This window comes from Pleurodeles waltl, chromosome 6 (assembly GCF_031143425.1).
Source record: "Pleurodeles waltl isolate 20211129_DDA chromosome 6, aPleWal1.hap1.20221129, whole genome shotgun sequence".
In the NCBI taxonomy this organism is placed as follows: Eukaryota; Metazoa; Chordata; class Amphibia; order Caudata; family Salamandridae; genus Pleurodeles; species Pleurodeles waltl.
This window is the reverse complement of record NC_090445.1, coordinates 1168657347-1168664317: the sequence shown is the minus strand read 5'-3', so window position 1 is coordinate 1168664317 and position 6971 is coordinate 1168657347.

The following is a 6971-nucleotide window of genomic DNA, read 5'->3' as shown; positions in this document are numbered from 1 at the left end:
ATGCTGTGTTTTTACACATGATTTGTTCTGTTTCCCCAGGCTCCATGTACCTCTTCCTTTAGGAAGTGTCATAAAGTGGAGTAAAGTCGATTGACACAGTGAAGAGTGGAGTAAAGTGTCACTGGGTGGAGTGGTGTGTCATAGATTGGAGTGGCGTTGCATAGAGTGGAGTAGCAGTTGTAGAGTGGAGTGGCATGTCACAGAGATTCGTAGAGTTTTAGTGTGGAGTGTTGCAGACTTTAGTGGCGTTGTGTGGAGTGGACTAGTATGTCAGAGTGGAGTGGCATGGAGTGGTATAGATTGTTGTGGAGTGGCATGTCGTGGGGTAGAGGTGCATAGAGTGGATTAGAGTGGCATGTTGTACAGTAGCTTAGAGTGGAGTGTTGTAGATTTGAGTGGCGTGTAGAGTGGACTAGTGTGTCATAGAGTGGAGTGGTGTAGAGTGTTGTGGAGTGTAGTGTCACATCAAGTGGTATGTTGTGCAGTAGCATAGAGTGGAGTTGAGGGCAGTGGCATAGAGTGGAGTAGTGTGTCAGAGTAGAGTAGGGTTAACTGGCATGGTGGGAATTACGTAGAGTGGAGTAGAGTCTTGGGAGTGGCATAGAGTGGAGTACTGTGTCATACTGTGGTTTGTCATAGAGTGTCTTACAGTGGAGAGGCATAGAGTGGAGTGGTGTTTTGTAGAGTGCAGTGGTGTGTTGTGCAATGGAGTGGCATGTCATGGAGTGGGGTGCTAAGAGTAGAGTGGAGTGGCCTAGTGTAGAGTGGTGTGTCATAAAGTAGAGTGGTGTGGCATGTTGTAGAGTAAAGTGGAGTATGTTAGAGTGGAGGGGTGTGGAGTGGCATGTCGTAAAGTTAAGCAGAGCAGAGAGGAGTGGAGAGTTGTAGAATGGAATGGTGTGTCAAGGAGTAAAGTGTCATGGAGTGGCATGTCATAAAGTAGTGTAGAGTGGAGGGACATAGTGTGGAGTGGTGTGTAATAGAGTGGAGTAGAGTGAAGGGGCATAGAGTCGAGTAGATTGTTGTGTTGTGGTGTGTCAGTCAGTAGAGTGGCATGTCAAACAGTGTTGTTTTGTAGTGTGGGGTAGAGTGAAGTAAAGTGGCATGGAGTTGCATAGATGGAGTTCCTTAGAGTGGAGTAGAGTGATGTAGAGTGGAATGGCATAGCGTAAAGTGTCATAGAGTGGAGTGGTGTGTCATAGAGTAGAGTGGAGTGGCATATCCTAGAGTGCTTTAGTGTGGAGTAGCGAACAGAGGAGTGACGTAGAGTGGAGTGTTGTGGCATAGATTGCAGTGGGGTGGGGTTTTGTAGAGCAAAGTGTCACGTTGCAGAGTATAGTGGCATGGCATAGAGTGGAGTAGAGTGGCATGTCATATGACTTTTTTTTATTTCAATAGGTACCACAGTACCTCCCAGATAGTTTCAAGAAAAGTTCTCGGTGCTTCATAAATATTTTTAAAAGCATATAAAACAATAAAAGTACTTTTCCCTAACTCCATAGGCTTTTCCTAAGGGCCTCATTTCTTTCTGAACATTCCAAAAACAGTAATAAGCTATATTTCCTGCTGAAACCCAGAACAAAATATGGTGTATGCAATATGGCTGCCTTCTAAGTTTGTAAGGGCTGTCAGCCAATAATACGGCGTTTGTCATCGCCATATACCGCAGTATACCACAGCCCAATATATCACTATGTTTTCATTCTTTCTAACCTATAAAGAACCAAATCAGATCAAATAACAAAAAGGACCCTTTTCCCCCCATAATCTATATCCCTTCTAAATTTCATGTAAATCTGTTAAGCCATTTCATCGCTATGTCTGATTAAACAGTCTATGGAAAATGCATTTGTGGGAAAATGCGTTTTCAGACCCTCCCTTTTTTCTTTCCATCGTCTTAACTGATCACCAGGTCTGCAAAATTTCATGGAGATTCAACAAACTGTGGCAAAGTTATTAACAATCAAAATCAGAGTAATTCGTAGCTCTCAGAATCCTAACTATAACTACAAATAGGCTACTGCCATTCTATCTATCTATCTATCTATCTATCTATCTATCTATATATATATATATATATATATTATTATTATTATTATTTTTTTTTTTTGATTTGCTTATAACTTTGGCGATATTTGATGAATCTTCATGAAGCGTTCCAAAACGAAGTCTTGTTCACCTCAGCTCCTACCTGAAAAGTTTTGGGGGGATCTGTCAAGCGGGAGCTGAGAAAATTATGTGATCCCAAATCTAAATTTCCCATTCATTTTTCTTTTGGAAATTAAGACACAGAGAGAGCCTAAAAGACTGAAACGATTTACATCAGATTAAGCAGAAAGCTAGATGTTGGTCCAGAAAGCTTGCTTTTTGTGATTTGATGAAAATCCTTTCAGTAGTTTTAGAGGAACTAGAGTTAAAAAAAATGTTGCATGCTATGGAGGATCATCAGATTAGACAGATTTTGTGATAAGATCTGATTGGCTGCCACCCCATCAGCAATAATGATTCAGTAGCTATTTTAGGGCTTAGGTCCCTCTGGTCTCTTGTCCTGTAAAATGAAAATGTAAAAAAAAGTATAAGGGGGAGGATAGGGATATTCTCCCCCACCTAGGCATGGTGTGAGGCCTTGGGCGTTAGCACATATATATTTTTTATTTTATTTACTACATATCTGTGGTAAAATGTAAGAAAAAAAGCACAGGCTCCTGCGCTATACTTGGGGATGAATTTTTAATATTAAGTGAAAGGTCAAGTGGCACCCATACCACACTGGTAGAGCAAGCCCTCACCAGCTTCCCCTTGATGCAGTCAGTGCCTCCTACCGCACTGCTGCTCGGCTGTCCCTGCAGTGTGCAGGTAAATTCAGGCAGCCTGAACCATCAGTCAGCTTCTTCCCTCAGCTTATGTAATTTTTTTAAGTCTGTTTCTTTTCCCCGTGCTATTCCTCACTGGCGCCTGCCAGCCCTTGGCAGTTTGCACCGTTCCCTCCCATTTTCCCACCATCTGCTTGCCGCCACCCGCTTCCGCTGCCCACCTCCCCTCCCAGCACCTATAAAATGGAGGCCACCAGGCAGCTCTGCAGTGGGTGCGCCGAAGGCCTCGCCCAGTGCTGGGAACTCTGGCCATCCGGACACCCACAGGTACTCCTCTGCAGATCTCCAAGCACTTCACCCCACACGTCGCAATAATAATACTGCTGTATTGCATCTCCGCACCGCATATCCAGACCTTTCATGTACCACCAATGCCAGTTCACCTGCAACCTCGACCTGCCCGCCCTCGCTGAAACCCATGCCACTCTGACTCTGCTGGCCGACGCCACCCCAATGCCTCCTGATCAACGTCAGATTGTGCTGCAAATACGCCACCGAAGTTGGGACATCATCTCCACCCTCGCCCGTGAAGTGACCTTCATCACAGAGACATGGCTTAACCCCTCTGCGAACCGACATCCCCACCGCGACACCCAGTGGATACAAGATGAAACACTGGAACCACACTAACAAACACGGAGGAGGCATTGCCATCATCCACAAAAATCAATCTGCTGCACCACCACCGAAGATTAAACTACACCTATCATGGAACACTTGAAGTTTCAACCCCACGCTAACAATAGAACCATAAAAGGCACCCTCGCTTACAGATTCCCCAGGACCTCGAAATGGCCTCTGCTACACTATCACAGACTTCATCACCCCACTCATTATCGAATCTATGCACTACATCTTTCTCGGAGACCTCAGCTTCCACCTGGACGACCCCACAGACACGAACTCCACCAACCTCTTGGAACGAATGGGCAACATCAGCCTCAACCAGCTGGCCACAGACCCCGCACACAGAGGAGGACACAGACTAGACCCTATCTTTACGTCCAGCAACAAAGCCAAGTACAGCCACTCCATGGAACTCACCTGGACCAACCACCCAATTACCATGCAGTTTTCTTTCTTCAATAATTTAACTTCTAACATTTCATATATATTTTTATTGAGGTTATAAAAGTTGTCATGAGAGCAGTAATATCTGGGTAATTAGCAGTGCATGGCGAATGGCGGTAGTTATAGTTAACTTAGGCCACAAGTTGTTGTTACTTGCAATAATTCTAACTATAACTGCTGAATTTCTGTGGTTTTGTGCAAGTAAATCCAAAACCTAACTACAACGTCCCTGTAGGCTTTGATTTTTTTTAAGTGAATTTCAAAGGTTTTTTGTAATTCTATTTCCTAACTATAAAGTCCCTGTAACCTTTGTTTTTTTAGTGAATTTCTATTGGTTTTTTTTAACGTGGTCATTTTCACTACTATATATTAACCCAGCCACCGCAGCCAGTCCCTGCAGCCACCCCCTTAACCACCTAACCCCACGCTGCGCATGGCCTTTGGCTATGCGCAGCGGAAGTTGGCCACAGGGCCTGGGTGTGAGAATAGGTGTGAGAGGGTGTCTCTGGGTGTGAGAGTGGCTGTAAGAGTGTCTGGTTGTGAGAGTGGGTTTGAGAGGGTCTATGTGGGTGGGAGAATGTCTGATTGCTCTCCAATAGATGAAATATATAAATAGATTCACCTCCACTAAGGATTTCAGATTGTTTTTCAGTATTTAATCGCCAGGTAAGCACACTTGTTTTGCCTTCGAGAAACCCAGGAGTCAGGATCGTTTGTCCTTTCCAGAAGTGGAGCTTCAACTGGGGCACCTGCTACATTTATATTTATAAGTGCTTCCTGTTGAGGTTTAATTTCTGTAAAATGATCATCATGGCTACAATGGAAGCCCACTTGCTACGTTACCCAACTAGAGTCCACAGTTTCCACAAAATTTCTACCCAACCTGAGCACTTTCTGTTGGATAGTTAGCAAGTGTTACCTCATTGGATACATTTCAGGGTGGGGGACGAGCCGTGCATTGGACGATTTTGGCCCTGGGGTTCACTATAATTCCATGGGCGGGCCCTGTAGCCTCCCTTCCCCGGTTGATCTCGGCCACAGGACCCCATCCCCTGGGGCCTAGCCTTATTTTTTAAAATATTTTTGGGGAGGGAGGCCGTGTGCCCCCCTTCCCTGTCTGATCTCGGCCCCGGGGATCACATCTCCCTGGGCCTGGCTATCTGTCCTAGGTGCCCCGCAGGGCACCCAGTGTGCAATGGGACCACAGGAGGAGCCTCAAGTACCCTGCGGTCCAAGCCGGCTCATTATCTCCTGTGGGAGCCGACATTGCTGCCCCAAACAGGGAGCTGCTAAAGATGCAGCACCCTGTCTGTGAAAGCAATTGTTTGCTCTGTTTCTCTGCCCACATATCTGCAAGAAGGAAAACAGAGAAAATCTCTGCTTCCAGCAAGCCAGAGCTGTTTGAGAAATCTTACTTGCTGGGAGAGGAATGTTTGCTCTGACTGATGAGCACCCCTGTACATAGTAGAAGCCGGCCCTGAGGCTTGGCGGTCCCCACAGCAATTATTGGCTCCACTTCTTTTATTTCGGCCCTGGGAAGGTGGTGGTCACCGGGGCTGTGGGGGGATGCATAGCTCTCTCCCCATAATTTAAATAAATAACCCTGGGGAGGTGGCAATCCCCAGGACTGTGGGGGAGCTTTGTGGCCCACGCATGAAATTGAATGTTTGCCCCGGGGAGGTGGCATACTCCAGGACTGCGGGGAAGGTCCACAGGACTTCTCCCCATTTATTGTACTCATTTTGTCCCAGGGAGAAGGTGGTCCCTGGAGCATAAATAAGCCAAGGAAGGGGCCCGTGCACCTTTATTTTTGTCATGCCTCCAGGATCTTACCCACCCGGGGCCTTTCTTAAAACAAGTGCAGGAGACTGTGCTTGCTTTTTTTCAATTTTTGCTGTGGATTCACAACTCCGTTGTACATTTGTGAAAAAAGCTTTAAAAAAAATAATAATAATAATAATATTTGCCCTGGGGGAGGGGGTCTCTCTGGGACTCCAACAATCAAGCTAAGGGGTCATGGTGTCCCTACCCTCGCCCTTTTCTTTCTTTTTATCTTTTTTTCTGGGACTCGGCTGAAGCTGAGTCCCAAGATGGCCGCCAACACTTCCTTAGTGACACAAGTTCAGAAGGGTTCACAGAGCCTTTGCGTCTCTATATGTACAAATTTATTTTTTCTTTAATATTTCAAAAACTACTGAACAGATTTACACCAAATAACAAAAAGGGCTTTTTTGGACCAAGAGCTAGTTTTCTGCTAAATTTGGTGCGATTCCATCCAGTGGTTTGGCCTCTATTCTTGTTCAAAATCCCTATGGAAATTAACGTGGAGAAATGTATCAATATATACACATATATATATATATATATACATATATATATATATATATATATATATATATATATATATATAAGATTTGAATTCTTTAACTAGCCCACTCACTTCCACCTGGCGGAGCCGGTGCAGAGGAACGGGTGCAGGTCCCGTTTAAAATACAGAAAGCAATGCGCCCAAGTGTAGAAACAAGAAGCTCGCAGTCCAGAGTGCAAAGTTTCAAAAGAGATTTATTTTGGTAACGTTTTTCAACCTTGTGGTCTTCCTCACAGCCTTTCTATATATATATATTTATACATGAGATTCTGTAATCCCTGTATAAACCCCTGCCTCTAATTTCTTTATAATCAGCGACTTGTGACACACCCAGTCACTGATTTGAAAGAAAATACATTATAACTTGACTATTGGAAGTTATTACAGTCGAGTTCTGATGTCACAATGCTGCTGCCATAGCCAGCAGCTGAGGTGAAAGACAGGGCAGGTCACAGAGTATATTTGAAGCAATTGTTTAAAGCAACGATAATAGAAAATTGCTTTTCTTTCTTCTGCCCTGTTTTTTGGCTTAGAATGACAAGCAGAGACAAGTTTATTTTGTGCACTCCTTAGATAGAGAAAAGCTAGAATCTTTCTGTAAAGGTACAACACATTTTGAGCAAGTGCAGCAATTTTTTTTAAACTGAGCTGTATTGAAC